The sequence below is a fragment of the Aythya marila genome, assembly GCF_965140915.1.
Source record: "Aythya marila genome assembly, chromosome: 1".
NCBI lineage: Eukaryota > Metazoa > Chordata > Aves > Anseriformes > Anatidae > Aythya > Aythya marila.
The window spans coordinates 134,813,047-134,831,366 of record NC_139042.1 but is presented as its reverse complement, the minus strand read 5'-3'; positions in this window follow the sequence as shown (position 1 = coordinate 134,831,366).

The window sequence follows — 18,320 nt, the reverse complement described above, 5'->3', positions numbered from 1 at the left end:
GCAGAACATTGGTGGTCAGGAGATAAAGACTCTTACACGCCAGGGTTTAATCTATTTTTTTCTGGTGCTCTGTTGTGTTTTGCAGCCTTTGCAAATCTTTTGTTGCGCTTATGCTTAGTGCAGAGAGGACTATTTAAAGAACTTCAGTGTGTTTATTTAAAGAGAAAAAAATGAGGATGCAGACTATACATTTTAATATTCTTTGGAGGTTTTCCCTGTGATTACATGGAAAATAAGACATGATGGCCAATAATTGCATTGGACATGGGGTCTTTCTGTCATAAAATATATATATATTTTTTTAAGTTGAGCATGTACAGCTTCTAGCACTGGGAAGTCTATGTGTGCGCTGCTGCAAGACTAGGAGATAATTAGTATCCCCTGTTTCTGAGAGTGAGTGCATGGACTGTGTGTACAATATCCTGTTGGTAAACACTTCTCATTTGGCTTTCTCAGACCCCCTATTTTGAAAATGATATTCCCACAGCCTCACAGTGGTGCTGTGCAGCATTACTTTCAAGTGATATTAACAGGGGTGATACTGATCTGAGTATATTCCCAGAGTGATCCTTGGAGCAAAACTTGTTGAACGAGTGTTATTTACAAATTCATCCCAATGTACAAAAGAAATTCAATTCTTTTTTCAAAGAGGAGTGATAAAAGGATTCTGGTGACTGGATCAGCCTTGCAAATCAGAGCAAGGCTGGAAGTGCAGGACAACAGCAGCAACATCAAAATTGAAAGAGGGGGTGGGGTGGAAGAGTGAAAATGAAATACAATATCTAGGAGGCTCCAGTAATTAAAACCAGATTAAATATTCGTGCTTTGCTAATGATACAAATTGATACAGTTTTAAAAAGCCATTACTAGTACTCCACTATGGGAGTTCGATATATTTTCTGCCCTAAGGCTCTGTTCAGCAGAGATGTTAAGCAGGGCTTATATGTGCAGGAGTGTGCTGAATACAGTAAAATGGGTTTCTTCATCTTTTCATCCTATATTCAGCAGAAATTTGACTGTCCCATGAAAACGTTTCTCAGTACTGCTGGGGACTTTTGCACAGAGCCAAAGAGAGGTGAAGGTATTGTTGTAATACTACTCTTGCTCCCTGCTAGGTCACTGTCTTTTCATGGCACTACAAAGCCCTGTTGCATTCTACCACAAAAATTAATTTAATATTTTCATCTGAAGTAAAAGTGTCAAAATTACCAGCAGCACTCAGGGGAACAAAACCTAGAGAATACATTTGCAGGCACTTTGTGTGAGAACAAAACGTGGCATCAGGCAGCAAAATCAATTGGGATGGAGCCAAGATGACAGGTTGTCAGAGTGCTTTTTCCATACTGACCATGAGAAGAAGACAGAGATCAGAAAGTCTGTGGCCTCTGCCCGAGTCAGGCCTGAGTGTTAGGACAAACACAAAATTTTCCCCGTGAGAGGTGACTTGTTTGGTAGAGTGAAGACGCTAGTGGCACAGACACCTCTGCTATAACAATGTGGTTGAAGCATTAGTAGGTTTGGGCTGATACTTGGTTATTCTCTCCTATCTTTCCCTACTAGAAAGCTTAAATAAAGGATTTTCCAAGCTTTCCAAGAGATTTAAATTCATAACTCCAGGATTTAGGAAATAGGTTTAAGGAAATAGGCCTTAAATTCTCCTTGGCAGCCTGGGAAACCTCAGGCATAGTGTGAGACATACATGTATTTTTTGTATTACTGTAATTTTCAGCCAGGCTTAAGTATCAAGCTGCCCAAGTTTTCCCATGTGCTAATGGGAGATGAACCTGTTCAGAAAGCATTTAGTAGAAACAGTTGGCTCATTACCCCCTGCCTGAAAAAGAGGTCAAGGCTCACTCTGGAGAGTGATGCTGGAAGGTATGGACTCCTCATTCCTGGGGAAGGAGACAGATCAACTAAAAGTGAGAATTTCAGATGAACTTCAATAGCTTGTTGATTTCTTCATTAATATGAAACTTCTTGGAATAAGAGATATTCAGCAGAGGCAGGATTATTTTCTCAAAGAAAATTAGGAGCCCAAATCTCACTCAAGGTCAATGGGACTCAAATGTAAATGCACATATCTTGAAAAGAATGGATCATCGTAAGTCCAAGTGACTAAGTCACTTGGAGAAGGTAAGTTCCTTTTCTAAATCCTTTAAACTTTGACACAATTTTCTGCTTTACTATCTATATGTCCTGGTTATTATGCCTGTGGCCTAAGTTTAAAAATAAATAAATAAATAAAAACCAAACTAACCAAACCAACCAACCAAACAACAACAACAACAAAAAAAAAAAACTAGAGAATTTGACTACACTTTACTTACAGATGTATAATTTGATACGTCTCAAAGCGACTTGACCCCACACAAACAAAAGAAAAAAGAAGAAAATAAAAAGTACTCTTTCCAATAGGATCCAGAATTCCCTGATCAAATTTTTAAAGTATTCCTTCAGCCTCAAAGTCATGAGAGGGGTTTTCAGAAGTGCTCAGCACTAGCATTATTATACCTCATTTGAATTTTATCCTTCAGTTCAAAGTTAGTGATGCTAGCCCAATATGAGAGCTTTTTAAAATCACACCTTATTGATTTAAATCTCACAGACAGCGATTATACTTTGCACTGACACTACAGGAGTAAATCAGGGGTGTGTAACACCCTCAGGACTTGTTTCAGAAGTTCAGCCTGGGCACATCTCCTCCTCTGAGAAAGATGCTAGGTCTTCTTTCTGCACTGATTACACTGTACATTTCCTTGAGATAGTGGAAACCTTTTCCAGAAAGAGCATTTTCTTGAATAGCTTTTCCCAAATGTCTGGGACTACTTGGACTTTAGCCACTTTTCTGCAGAGTTTGCTTTATAATACAGGGACAGTAATAGGGCTGGGGTTTTCATAGGTTTGTATGGGGTTTTCATACTTTGTATGATCATAAACATGACTGTAAAAGTTTATTTAGTTATATTAAAACTGTTGTTCTATCTAAACAAAGAGAGTTGAGTGAGAAAAGATCGATCTCTTCACAGTGAAAATGAACACCAAATTCCCAATGGGGAATCATGCTTCCAAAAAGCATTTACTTTACCAAGCACTGTAAAGTATGCCATATTACGAAAAGCAGCATACAAAAAGTAAGTTTGGTATGTAGGATAAAAATGATTGGGTAAAGAATTGTTTTGACTTTACCTCTTTGCCCCCAGATAAGGAGTGTGTAATTAGCCTGTGATTTTGGATGGATGAGCATCTGACCTTGTCAACTTTTCATGATCACTCCAGACAAAAGAGAGAGGAAATGTATTGTTTATCTTTCTTACCTGAAGTTCTATGTTACACTTATTGATATAGTAGTTTTTAATTAAAAACAAACTAACTTACAAAAACAGCATTGGGACAGTGCTGCTGAGAATTGCAAATGTGCCAAAGGTTTATTTTTAATAGATTTCTCTTGCATCAGAATGTCTGCAATTTTCAGAATTGCCTTTACATGAGGGTGTGACAGCACAGGGAAGGACTTCCCAAGGACTGAACTGAAATCAAAAGCACAGTTGTTGCGTTACAGTGTCATGTATTCCCCTGTCCAGTGCATTAAAAACTGATGGCATATTGCATTTAGGGGCCAAATCTTTTCTGTAGGTATAATCAGCCTTTTTTTTACAGAAGTCAGTAAGAGTCACCTGCACATGAAACAGAATTTAGTTCTATCTTGAGATTCAGTCTGCTCGGTAGGTCTGATACTGTGCTCCAAATAGGAGGCTAAAATGGGACAGATGGGACAAACTGGGGGAAATAGAAGAGAGAGATGGAAGCATGGGATGAAAGGAAGAAAATGAATGTGCTTATAACACAACAGGAGAACAAAGGAGAGTGTTATAACTGGAGAATGCTTAGAGATGATAATGGAAAGGAAACCATTTAATTGCAAGCAATGGACTTGAGACTACCAGAAGAGATCATTTCTCAACGGAAATGTCATATTTTAAAAGCATACAGGCACCTAACACCCTTTGAAATCAAACAAATCAATGCTTTCAGATTTTTAAAGGTGCCTGGTATCCAGGTCAGAGGTGTAAATATATTTATGAATCTGTCTTTCTGGACCCTTAAGCCTCTGTGTTGAGGGAATCTATGTTCCAGAACATGGAGTGTAGCTGATATGAATGAATGTAGCATGACAGAAAAATTCCATGACGCAAATCCTGAATCTCCTCACTAAAGGAGAATCATAGAATGAATCATAGAATGACTTGGGCTGGAAGAGACTGGGTAGCCCATGGCCTCATCCAACCTGGTCTTTAACTCCTCCTGGGATGGGGCATTCACAGCTTCTCTGTGCAACATGTTTCAGTGCCTCACCACCCTCTGAGTGAAGAATTTCCTCCTAACATCTGATTTAAATTTCCCCTCTTTTAGTTTAAATCATTCCCCCTTGTCCTGTCATTACCTGATTGAGTAAAGAGTTGCTGTTCATTTATTTATGTCCCCTTTAAGTACTGAAAAGCCGCAGTGAGGTCACCCTGGAGCCTTCTCTTCTGTAGGCTGAACAGCCCCAGCTCTCTCAGCCTTTCTTTGTAGGAGAGGTGCTCCAGCCCTTTGATCAACCTCATGGCCCTGCTCTGGACCTGCTCCAACAGTCCCACATCCTTCTGATGCTGGGGGCACCAGAGCTGGCTGCGGCACTCCAAGTGGAGTCTCACAAGGCAGAGTAGAGGCGGACAATCCCCTACCTTGACCTGCTGCTGTTTTCCCCCCTCTGTTGCTGCAGCCCAGGGTGCAGTTGGCCTTCTGGACTGCAAGTGCACACTGCTGGCTCATGCCAAACTTTTGGTCCACCAGAACCCCCAAGTCCTCTCTGCAGGGCTGTTCTCAATGAGTTATTCTCCCAGTCTGTCCTCATGTCTGGGATTGCAAGGCACAGAGTAATGCTTATTGCCATCAGCTAACTGGGAATAAGAATCACTTAGTAGATGAAATATAAGACAGGACAACTGAGTATCAATAGGAGGAATCTTGTGAGGAAGGAGAGCTGGTAGTAGATACAGTTTAGGGTATACTGATATGATGTATCAGCTGCGTTATCAGAGCAATAACAGTATACTGGTCTGGAAAAGGTCTCAAAAAGTCATTTGTCTATCCTCTTCTCTTGGACCTCTTCTTAGAGATCTCCAATAACAGTGTCTCCAAAGGGAATGTGTACCAGCATGTGTACTTTCAACTTTAGGTATGTTTTTCCTAATGTTTAGTCTGACTCTCTCTTACAGCCATGTAAATTCAACCCTTCCTGTTCTCCCGCCTCGGATGACAACCAGTTATTCCTTCGTCTTTTAGGTCTCTGAAAACTGTTACCATGTCTCTCTTCAGTCCTCCTGTTAGTTTAAGTAACTCCAAGCTCCTAAAGAATTCCTTCCTTGTAGATAAAATATTATGCAGACCTCTAATTGTTCTTGTTTCCTCTGCTTTCTCTCCAGTTCAGCCACATTTCTTGAAGCGTGGTACTCCAAACTGGACATAGTTGTTCAGCTAAGGCTTTGTCACTGGTGAGTAGAGCACAGGGATCATCTCATTTACCGTAATGACTTCACTCCTGCTCAAGAATCTAAGTCCTTTTTACAACAACTTGAAGTTTCTGACTCTTACTCAGCTTTTGATCCATTATAAGCCCCAAACCCTTTCCTGCAGAACTACTATCTCAGTAGTTAGTTCCTACTTCTGTGTTTGTAAAGTTGATTGCATCTACCTAAATTTAATCCCTCACACTTGTTCACATGGAATCACAGATTACTTTTTCAGAGTGTTTCTCCAATTTGTCACAATCATTCTAAGCTCTAATCCTACCCTTTAATACACACATTGCCCTCCAAAGCTGAGATTGTCTCCAAATTTAATACTCCCCATTTCATCATATAGTTCATAAATGACAATATTACAAAGTCATAAATGGCAGAATGAGATATCTGTCAAGATGTTGATTTGCTGCTTCTCTTTCCTTCAACCTTTAGAGGAACAAATGTTATTTGGAGTCAAAGATTTTCTGGCAGGAGACAGGGAAGGAAGTAGGTGAAAGGATTTTTCTGTATTGACAAAAGATCACTAGATGTCAGACCACTGTTGGAGACATGCTGAAGAATCTTAAATAGTTGCTTCATCTGCAGGCACCTGATGTTGCTGTAGCATTGTACTTCCAGAACCATCAGAGGAAGCAGGATCAGACTGGATAAAGTTATGTGAGTTGAGCAACGAGGGAATTGAAAGGGTGATGGGGAGAAAACAAAGCAAAACAAAAAAGAAGAAGATGAGGAAGGAAGTTGCACAGTGGGAATAATAGCTTGAGGAATTCCAGTTAAGTAGAGGTTGCAAAGTTCAACCATAGTCTTCGTCATGGTAGGTAGGGTAAGCTCTTTTTAACCCACACTGAATCTCCAAAGGGATTTAAATGTTTTCTGATGTTGTTCTTGTCTAGTAATGCATTACTAATAGTTGGGGTCCTCTCAGCTTTCAGGTGCATGATGCAGAAGAGATCAAAGGAAAGTAAATTCTACTCTGTGGCACTGATTTTACTCAAGTAAAGGGAGGAAAAGGACACAATTCCTCTTGAAATTGCATGTAAGGAGTAACATATGAACTTAGAAATTATGGATGATTTGCAGCTGTGGTGAAGGAACTGTTGGGAGGTGGGCACTCCCAGGTAATGAGATGGTGAGGAGGCCAAGGACTTAGAAATGAACCTGGGGGATGGTTTCTTCATTTGAATGTTGTAGCCTCCAGCAAATCCTAGACACTGGCATTTCCTTGTTCTTTGTGTACCTTCACTCTTATAATTGGAGGGAAATCATTAATTTCCTCATTCATTCTGCCTCTACTGAGAGTTTTTCTTTTCTCAGTCTCATTGAGACAGACATTGTCTCTAATCCCCAGTTAAGATGAATTTGTGATGAGGAAAATGTTACTTCCATAGAATGCTTCCAGTTCTCTAAAGCATCTTCTTAGTTAAGCTGGAGAGATGATCTTGAAAGGGGAAGGAACAGATTGTAGAATGAAGGCATTCAGAAAATACAGGACAAATTACATGTCTTGGATAGATCAGCCAACCTTAAGTCCTTCAATGTGCCTTCAAGTTCCACTCTTTATTTTACTTTTTTCTTACCTGGCTAGTTCCAGTGGTTTATTACCACTGTCTTCTCCCACTTGTATAAAGAGCCCTTGCTCTTGCAGGAAAGTTAGTACTGACTTGAACAAAGTGCTTTTCCAGGGCACCCCGTGTTGAGCAGCTGCTCCCTTCCTGTTTGGCTACCCATGATCTTATTATATTCAGACACTTTTCAATGCTAGTTTGGGAAGAGGAATTTGAAGTGCATGGAATTTGCAATAAAGCCATTGATTGACTTTACAAATCGCTGTTCAGCACTTTATTCCTCCACATCTTTGTACCACTCTGAAGGAAGGAGAAGAAGCATATTACACAAAGGAATGAGGAAGGTGGATTTTCTAAGTTAATTGTAATAGACATAAAACATTACCAGAAGCAATTAGGTGTCTTGTTCTCCTCTGTAGCTTTGCAAGTCTTCTCCTGAAGCAGTGATAGTACCTGGAACAGGTGGAGGAACATTATCACCTACCTTACATGAGTATTTGAAGTGTGAGATTCGACTTCTAGGTGTTTGCTACAGGTCTACCTGTAATTAGATATTAGATATAGAAGAAGCAAGAACTTTTGGTTGTTTTGAGTTCTGGGGACAACAATTGTTCCCAGGTCTCTGTCTGCAGGAAATATTGTTACAGAGAGTGTCATTTATTCATCTTCTGTTGATACAGTGCTGTTCATATTCTGGTAATCCTATCAGGCAGAATAGGATCTCCCAAACACAATCTAATCTGTCCACACATTTCTGCAGTAACTTTTTGTAGGAAAATGGTCTGATTTTGAAACACTTTTGCACATAAGTAACTTTATTAGCAAGGCCTATTAAATTGATTCACATGCATAAAACTTTTAATAAGTAGATGTATTTGTAAAATTGCCCTCTTTTCCCTTATTTGTCAGAAAAAAATAATAATACGGAAGCCAACAAAACTTTTAGCAACAGAGTGGTAACATTTGTATTTCACTGCAGAAGACATACCTGTACCCCGGGATTGCGTGGGTACTTTAAAATGTGAAAGCCCCTATCCAGGATCTGAATGTGATCTCCACTGTGAGGAGAAAGGAAGGGTATAGTTTCTTCTGGAGGACTTCCTAAGTTCCAAAACTTGTATGAGCAAGGACAGCCTTTCCAGGGATGAATGAAAAATGTGTTTTAAAATGCGTTTAATCACATGACATGCTATACTTCATATAGCCTGGCTTTTTGTTGTTGTTGTTGTTGTTTTGTTTTTGTTGTTTATTTGTTTTCTGGTTAACTCTGACCTTGTGAATTTCCATGCTTAAGCAGATCTCTCTGCCACACTGTCAGCCAGTCTGCTTGATCTCTTATTCCCTTTGCATTCTCCAGCTAAATTGGAGTGTCCCTTATGCAGATGCAGAGGTGGAAGGGAAGCTCACTGAGCTCTCATATCCATGAAGCAAGTAGGATGACTTCTGCCACCACAATCTCCAAGTAAATTGCAGAAAGCTGTTAACATTTTTATAGGTGACTGCATAACATTATTGCGTAAATGAATTTGATAGATTAATGTATTTTACACGACTTCACTAGGAAACAATATAAGCAGTATCAATAAATGAAAAACAAAGTACTGCATTATGCTTTATAATTTAAAATTTATATTTATATTAAAATTTGTGACCCATCATAGCATTGTAGAAATATAAACCAATTTTGAATGGCAAGCAGATTGAAACAAATTTCTAAAATTTTCATCCTGGCATCTCACTGATGTGGGGAGGACAACACAATAACCCTTGCCTCTTTGAGCTAATAACGTAACATAGTACACTTCTTGAAATTGTACACTTCTTTGTGAGAAGTTAGGCTTCTAACAGTAATTGCTATTTTTATTCTGATGAACAAGCAAATATTTTATAGTGCTGAGAAAAAGTCTCTTTGCTCTACCGATGAAAAATGCATTAAAACAAATCAACCAGCAGAATGTCAATGAATTAACAATTAATACATAAATAAATCATATCTGCCTAGTTTATTCAATTTTAGTTGATGGCCTGATTCTCAATTCACAGAAGTTTTGCACTGATATAAGCAGAGTTTACAAAGATACTACAAAGTTAAAGTTCCAAATTTACAAAAACCTTCAAGCTTCCCTTTTTCAAAAGTTGGTTCAAATGCTTAATTAGCTTGTGTAGAGTCACTTTAAATTTATGAGTAGAATCCCATAACCATTTAGAAGCCTAGCCTGCTCCTTAAATATCTGACATCAAATCTGATCTGGTATTTATTTACCTTACTTTTATTTAGCCTTGATTTTTTTGGACATAGCACTACAAAATACTTTTGTACAGAAGGCATGAGAAGTGGCATTGATTTTATATTAAAAGATCTTATTTGTCAGTTTCTGTGATTGACCTACTTGTCCTTACTTGTGTGCGCAGAGTTTGTTTTTTAAAAATCTTTTTCGCAGATAAGCCATTTTCACTGAATGGAAATTAAACACCCCCTCCAATATTTTCAATCCAGAGAGCAGATACACTGATTACAGAAAATAAACTGCCTTAAAAATTATCACCATAATAAGAATGAAACTAGCTCCTTGATTTTACCTGTTCAAGATGTATGCAAACCCTAAACAAATACTAAAAATGAGGCCCATTACCATTACAGTAAGGTAGACCATCAGCCACTACTATTACATTGCTAACTTTAAGATGGGTCTTTTAAAATAATTTGTTTAATCTTAAGGTTAATAGAAAAATAAAATTTAATTTAGTCTTTACTTCTAAATTTGCCAGGCTGAGAATATCTCACCATAATTTTTCTTATGACTTAAATGTAAAAAGTTACATCATGTTTGGACAGAATATATTTGAGGAGTTCACTGAAAGTTGGGTACAAATTTTGGATTCCCAGCATGTTATATCTCAAAACAGCTCTAATTACAGTATATTTGACCTAGGTTGGTTTTGGTGTGTATTGGTGTCTTTAATTAGTTTTGAGATGAATTTAATTAGTTATGAAAATTCCATCCAAAAATTCCACACCACTGTGCATCCAAGCACATCTGGAGCACAGTGGTGTTTTAACTACTGACTAATCATTTAGGATGAGTTTAAACTTCATGTTTCAGTGCTGTTTAAGTAAGATGTCAGTGTGCAATTACTGCAGGAATGGGAGCATCTGCACATTAAGGTTCTTGTCTCCAGCACTCTGTCATCAACCAGCATGCTAAGATGTGCCCTCAATTTTGAGTGTCATCAGTAAAATTATTCTGTGCACTACTTTTGGTTTCCAACCCCACTCCAGCCATGCGTCAACAAGACAGTAAATCTAACTCTATTACTGCATCAAAAATACTGCAGCTACACAGCCAAGCACTGATTGGGTATAAATCTGTGCTGCTGCCCTAAAACACACTTAAATTGTCAGCTGGATCAGGTGCTGTTGGGATTTCCTGAAGGTGGGTCACACTTTGGTGGTACAGGAGTGATGTGGAGGTGATGTGGTTCTGACTGCAGGTGATGAAGACTACGTTTAGGGTGCTGGGTGTGTTGTTGGCACGTGTGTGTGAGAAACACTCCGTAGCCAATAACTTAGGCTCAGGCGAGGATCTCAGTGAAGTAGTAATTTATTCGCGATTGCAATGGCGGGCACCCCACAAGCAGGAGAGAGCGCCTCTACTAGTTCCAAAACACAGTTTATATACCTTTTTATGGCAGGACCCTCCCCTGTTTCCCCACTGAGTGGGTAATCCAGATTCACAATCTATCTGATGCTTCACAAACAATGCATGGCCTTCAGTCGCCGGCCTGTTAAATTTCAAATTTCTTTTGACATTTTTACTGCTTGAAGTGGTAATGTTTCTTCACTTATCTGACTTGACTTGACACCATGATTTTCACCTAATTGTCCTAAGGAGTCTGATTGTCTGCATTTTACAAGGTCGCCTGCTAAACTTTCTTATCACTGTAAGCATATCTCAGTACCACATTCCCTCCTTCTAAACAATGTAACTCTGCAAAAACAACATTTCTATTCCCACAATTCCCCCCTTTTCTTTTTTTATAAACTGTTGATTTTTGCAAAAACTCTTTTTATTTTTATTTATTTATTTATTTATTTTAAGTGTAATTTGGTAAATATCTTCCTCTTCACTTTCTTTGCTCTCCATTTCCTCTAATATCATTTTATCTGAGTAGGGTGGTGGATCTATGGTCATTTGTTTCAATAATGTGGTTTCAATTAACCGCTGGACAAGTCCCCTTACACAGGGGATAATGCAACAGCCAATAGCTGTCAAAACTCCTGCTACTATAATTGAGGATGTAAATATGGACGTTACCATCCCTTTCCATTTACCAAACCAAGATTTCAACCATCCTGTGATGGAAGTGTCTGCTCCCGAATTTTCTGCCAATTCATTGGCAAGGGTGGTAAGCCCTTGCAATGCTCTTGTTACTGTGCCATCCGGGGCAGTATTGTTACGGATAAAAGTACAACAGTTGCCCAGCATCACGCATACACCACCCTTCTCCACAAGCATCATATCTAATGCTATCCTGTTTTCCCAAGCCATTTTGCTGATGACATCTAGTTGTTCAGAGATTCCTCTCATCGCATCCTTGGTATAATTGATGAATCTCTGCTGATTATAATAGAAATAATTAATCCAATCCACATTTTTATTGATTGTTACCCACCAGAACAGTAACTCAAACCCTGCAGCAATTTAATTTCTGGCTTTATATTCATCCCGAACTCCTCTAGGTACCCCAATAGAATCTATGTATACTCTATCATCAAATGATATTCCTAAGCCTCCTTCACTTCTTCTGGGTATTTGTGATGTTTCTCTTTCAAATGCCAGGGTGAAGGGTATAGCTGATTGAACAAGTGCACAAGTGCCTTCCCAATTAGATGGTAGGGTGGACCGTAAGATCTTCCCTCCACCGTACCACCAGAGATCTGCCCTGGGGATCTCTAGTCTTGAGCAGTTTCCCATCAAGTCCTTGGTAGCACAAGGCAAATTCTCCCAGATGCCAGGTAGCACTCACACCCTGCCATGAGAGGCAAGCTGTATGGTTACCTATAGCTGTAGAGAATGCAGGGGGAACTGTGATATTGTTATCATGCAAGAAACAGCAAAGAGAGACTTACAGGCCTCATTTCCCCAGGCAGTCTTTTCTTGGTACAATGCAATCATACATCGCATCCCTTGGGAGTCTTTGGTCCACCCCCATGGGAAGGGCACTATCTGGGCAATCGGTCATCCCGAGGCACAAGCATAGCAGTAGCTACGGTTGAGACTCTGGACAGTATATTTGACCCATTCTATCCAGGCATTCACATCCCCATACCCTGTTTGAATCTCAAATGTTTGAACTGCCACATTTCAGAGGGCCTCCTGTTTACTCTCCTGTTTTCTCCTTGAGTTTCTCCCTTTCTCTGATGGCAATAGAGGATTGTTTCCATACAGCTATTCTCAATCTGGCTGTTGTGTCTCTCCCAGTTATTTGTTCTTTCTGCTCAATTGTCATTGGGCATTTAAATCTCCACAAGCTAACACCTCACAAGCATCAAACGTGACGGCTTGTGGTACATAACCCTCTGTCACAGTCACCCATATTTTGATGGGGTATCCCATTTTTGCTATTATCTGGTCATGCCTTTTCCAAGTTACCAATTGACCAAGGCCTTCTCTGAGGCCTAGAATCACTAAAAACAAAATTAGTAATCAATTTTTCCCTGTCATTATTTTTAAACCTTAGGTTTCCAAATAATTATCGATACAAAAATAAGATGTACACTACTACTATAACAACCCCCCCTTGGGAGCACTGCAGTTCGCTATAGGTCTGTTCTTTCTCTCAATCACAAGTCACACTCGTTAGTTACCTGTGAAAATAAAAGGTTAGTTTACATTGTAAGCTCTTATCCTGCTCAGAGTCCACTACGAGATTTTTCTCTTCAATTTCAACTTCCAACAAGTCTTTTGTAGGAACAGCTTCCCAGGTACTAGCGTCGACAGATGCCTTCACTCGAGTATAGTGAGTCCAACCTTTTTCCGCAGTTCTTACGGCTGTTTCAGTGGTCAGTAATTGTCCTTCCCATTCAGGCCGGAGTTGACTCTTTCCAGGTCCGAATCAGGACCCAGTTTCCTGGATGATGGTGGTGAATGGGGAATTCCAAAGGTGGGGTTTGAGCCAACAACCCACAGGTCCTGAGAGATGACAAAGAAGAAGACAACCCCAGAATACAGTTCTTAAGGAAACTCTCTTATTTTGAATTGTGGTATCTCATCCCTTCTGCCCAGATAGGGCAATCTGAACAGCATCTCATATGGTGAAATTCCTATATCCTTTCTTGGTGCTGTTTAAACCTGTAGGAGTAAGCATTTTACCAAAGGAAGTTGGGTTTCTAACACTAGTTTAGTTAATTGCTTCTTTAATGTCTGATTCATTCGCTCCACCTTCCCAGAAGAGGAGGGGTGCCAGGGGCTGTGAAAATCCCACTCAATCTCTAAGGCCTGCTTTAACCCTTGCAGGAAAGCTTACACCCATCTAGTCACGTGGTCAATTAGGACAAACAAGTAACTCAGTAAAGTTTACCTGTATACTTTGGAAAGGTCAAACCCCTGGCTCCCGTCCCCCTCTAGATGGGTTACAGAACACCTTTTTATTTACCTTTTGACATATGGTACATCCTCTACATATGTGCTTCCCTAAAGTGTATATTCCTACACAGACATACTTTCTTAGCACAACATCACACATTGCTTGCACCTCCTAATGACTCTTCTGATGTAAAACAGTTAATATTTGCCTCATTATCACTTTATTCAGCATTTCTCTCCCATCAGGGAGTATCGATTTTCCTTCAGACTTCATGGCTCCTGATTCCTTAAAAAAATCTTTCTTTTAAAACTTTTTAGTTCTTTCTTAATTTTCAACAATTCCCTGAATCCTCTCTGCATTTATTCTGTTTTCCTTCAGACATTAGATGCCTTAAATACCTGACTTCTCTTTCTCCATATTGTAATTTATTTATTTATTTATTTATTAATACTCCCAAGCCCTGCTTTCCCAGAAAGTTGAATAGCTTGTTAGTAGCTTTCTTCACAACTCTTTTCTCCTGTCCTGACAATAGAAAACGATCCACATATTTGTTAACATTAATACCTCCTTGGGAGGTTGTAATTGCTCCAAAATCTTTTGTTATTTAAACTGACCCAAATAGATAGGTGGCCCTGTAAACCCCTGAGGTAAAATTGTCCACCTATATTGTTGCTTCCGCCCCCATTTAAGGGTCTTTCCAGTCAGAGGTGAATATACATGTATGTTTGCTCTCAGGGCCAGAGAGCACTCCATTAATAACACTGTTATTCCAGTCTAACAATTTACTATTTGAATGCCCAATTTAATCATCAAATCCCTTCCCAACAAATTAGTCCTTGCCTTGGGTACATACAGTAATTACCCAGTGATCATTTTATCCCCTAGTCTCAGCTTGGTATCCCCCCCAAAGTGGCACTGTTATCCCAGCCCCACTTTTTAGGGTTTCATTAGTTAATTTAATCCCTGATACTTTACAGGTCAGTAATGACCTAGCTGTTCCCCAGTGTATTGGGTTTGATGGCAAGGTTCGGGGGCTGTGAGTAGGGGGGTGGGAAACTGCAGTGGCAGCCCCCGTGAGAAAAACCCAGAAGCCTCCCCGTGGTAGATAAGGGACAATTTCATCTGGCCCTAAGGGGCCCACTGCTGCCCAGAGCCAAGCCATGAGCAATACAGTCAGTGCCTCTGTGAGAGCACATCCACGAAAACAAACAAACAAAGAAACAAACAAAAACCTGCTTCTCAACAGCAGTTGAGAGAGCGAGAAACCCCCCCGCAGACACCAAAATCAGTGCAGAAGGAGGGGGAGGAGGCGCTCCAGGCGCTGGAGCCGAAACCCCCCTGCGGCCGCTGGAGAGGCCCCTGGTGGAGCAGGCTGTTCCCCCCTCCCCGATGCTTGGGAAACTGACCAAACACCACAGCAAATATGCAAATATACCAAAACTTCTAGACTGTTACTTAGATAACGCCTACATCACCTTTCCCTGCTCATCAATTTCAAACAGCTCTGTTAAATATTACATGCCACACCTTTAACACCTTCGGCAAGACTTTTAACACTTCCTTCATCTTTCTCCAGACTGTACTTTTCTAATACCAGCACCAAAGGCTCAGTCAGAGTCCAACTTAATTCCGTACCTTTTCCCTCCAAGATACTGAAACAACATATCAATATAGCATATTTCATCCCATTTTCCTTCTTTCCTCCTTCTTCCACTCCAGATATTCCTATTTGAAGTGGCCAGCCTGGCCACACTTAAAACATCTTATCAAAGCCTGTCTCTGCTAGGACTCGGGCCACAATACAGGCAGCCCTCTTTGCCTGCCATTCCTTCATCTCTCTTCCTCTCCTTTCCATCCTGGCCCTGACTCCCCCTGAAGATTTTCTTCATCTTTCTCCAACCCTCTGCCTCACTACCCGCTGCACTGTCAATACCATTAGTTTCGATCTTTTTTTTTTTTTTTTTTTTTTTTTTTTCCCTTCTTATCTCCCCTCCAGACACACCCCTCCAGGGCCTCCCGCAGGAGGGTCCCCCAGTGACTGTTCACTACATTCCCCCACCTTCTGAAGCATTTTCTGCGTATTTTGCAAGGCTTTAATCACACAATGAACTTTCAAGAGCCCTTGGGATACTGGGTCCTCAGGTCTCATCCCCAAGTACTTTCTCATTCTAACCCGAAGTCTCTCATATGATTTCTGTGTTGCACACTATTATTATTCCAGCCAGGATTGGCAAGTGGGTATTTCTGCCCTGCCGGTATTACCCCTGGTCCTGGAGGATGAGCTCTTTCCCATTCTTGTATAGCAGCTCTCCTCCTGATCATTCACATTTCTTTCCCTGTAAACAACATACTTATAGACATAATTCCCTCCCCCAAGAGTATAAATCAGGTCGTAGGAACTGGTCTAATTGTTCAGCTAGGCTGTTGGGGTCCTTGAATAAAGACTTCCTCTCCTTCTTAAAAAGTCCTAACCTCTCTGCTGGTAAGGAGGAGGGGGTAGTTCACCTAAGAGGATACACAGTTAGTGTTAGTACTGTTAGTATCAGGGAAGGCAAAATTCTCAACATATCTTCTACCTTGTTCTAATTCTTGCCAGAGCCTAGAGTACAATCCTTCTTTAGGGACAGTGTTAATTACAGTCCCTGTCTCCCTTCCCGGAGTGACTGCTGCTGCCACCAGTTCAATATTAAGATTATAGGGAGCATAACTTGGCTCCTTCTCTGAAAAAGGAATCTTATTGTTTACACATAAATTTAAAGCCTGAATTTTCATCAGACCCGTATTTTGGCCAAAATACTGCTGTTTCCTTAATTGGTTCTTTTGTCCAGACTGATACACAATATTTAACCCTTTTTTTTTTTTTTTTTTTTAATTATTTTTCTTTTACAATCCCTCTAATTTTGGGATTATGTTTCCAATTTCTTATCATTCTTCAGGAAGAACTATTAGTAGGCACTCCCCCAGGGATATCTCCCTGTCCCCTGGAACTCATATTTTCCCATTTTTCCTAACCCTCGCCAGTATGTGCTACAGAATTTTCCCTTCTGCAGTGTACCACACACCAACGTACTGAAAAATGGGGGTGTACCGCAAAGCACTTCCCCGTGCAAGCGTTACCGCACACCTATGAGTTTACCAGATTCCCTGGAACTCGTACTTCCCATCTTTCCTAACCCTCGCCGGTATGTGCTACAGAATTTTCCCTTCTGCAGTGTACCACACACCAACGTACTGAAAGATGGGGGTGTACCGCCAAGCACTTCCCCGTGCCAGCGTTACCGCACACCTGAGTTTACCAGATTCCCTGGTGTACTTCCAAGCACTTCCCCGTGCAAGGATTACTGTACACCAGATTCCCCTGGTGTAGTGCCAGCACTTCCCCGTGCAAGGGCTTACCATACACCAGATCACCCGACCCCCAAGGCAATACTCAATATTTCTTACCTTGGTCTGTGCACAGAGTTACCGGATCGATTCTTAAAAACCCGGAGTGCCTACCTTCTTCCTTTCCCCACTACTTCACGGATCCTGCCTCTTTAACCAGTCTCGGGCCCTCTGTCAGCTTTCCGCAGAACCGCCACCGTCGATGCACAGGACCACTGAAATCAGCGGGGCATGCCTTCCTGCTGCTGCGGCGGTGGGGCTCCCCAGTAGGTGACTGGATCCCGGACGAGCCCCCAAATTGTGAGAAACACTCCGTAGCCAATAACTTAGGCTCAGGCGAGGATCTCAGTGAAGTAGTAATTTATTCGCGATTGCAATGGCGGGCACCCCACAAGCAGGAGAGAGCGCCTCTACTAGTTCCAAAACACAGTTTATATACCTTTTTATGGCAGGACCCTCCCCTGTTTCCCCACTGAGTGGGTAATCCAGATTCACAATCTATCTGATGCTTCACAAACAATGCATGGCCTTCAGTCGCCGGCCTGTTAAATTTCAAATTTCTTTTGACATTTTTACTGCTTGAAGTGGTAATGTTTCTTCACTTATCTGACTTGACTTGACACCATGATTTTCACCTAATTGTCCTAAGGAGTCTGATTGTCTGCATTTTACAAGGTCGCCTGCTAAACTTTCTTATCACTGTAAGCATATCTCAGTACCACATTCCCTCCTTCTAAACAATGTAACTCTGCAAAAACAACATTTCTATTCCCACATGTGTTTGGTACTGATGGCCTGGTTTGATTCAACTGGATGAAGTCCCACAAGTGTACATCAACTCTTCCATGCTGGTTTGAAGTGTTGATTATGTGGTCACTGAACACAGGCTGTGGTGCTGAGCAGCCCCTACCCCATCCAACTCCTGGCTCACAATGGGTTTTGGTGCAGACCTGCAGCCCCCCACTGGGAAACTGTGTTAGGGAGACAGTTAAGACCTGCCTGCCCCACAGCAGCTCCCCTCAGGTGAACTGGTGGGGGATGTGTGAGACAGCGGGGTGTAACGGGATGCACTCCGCCCCTCCCCCGACCGCCCTGTGGCTGCGCTCCGTTGTTCCCTCGGCCACCACAACCGAGTCGGGGCGGGCAGTGCGCATGCGCCGGCCGGCAGCGCCGCCCGCCCCCCCCCCCCCCCCTCCTCCTCTCCCCCTTCTACCATCCG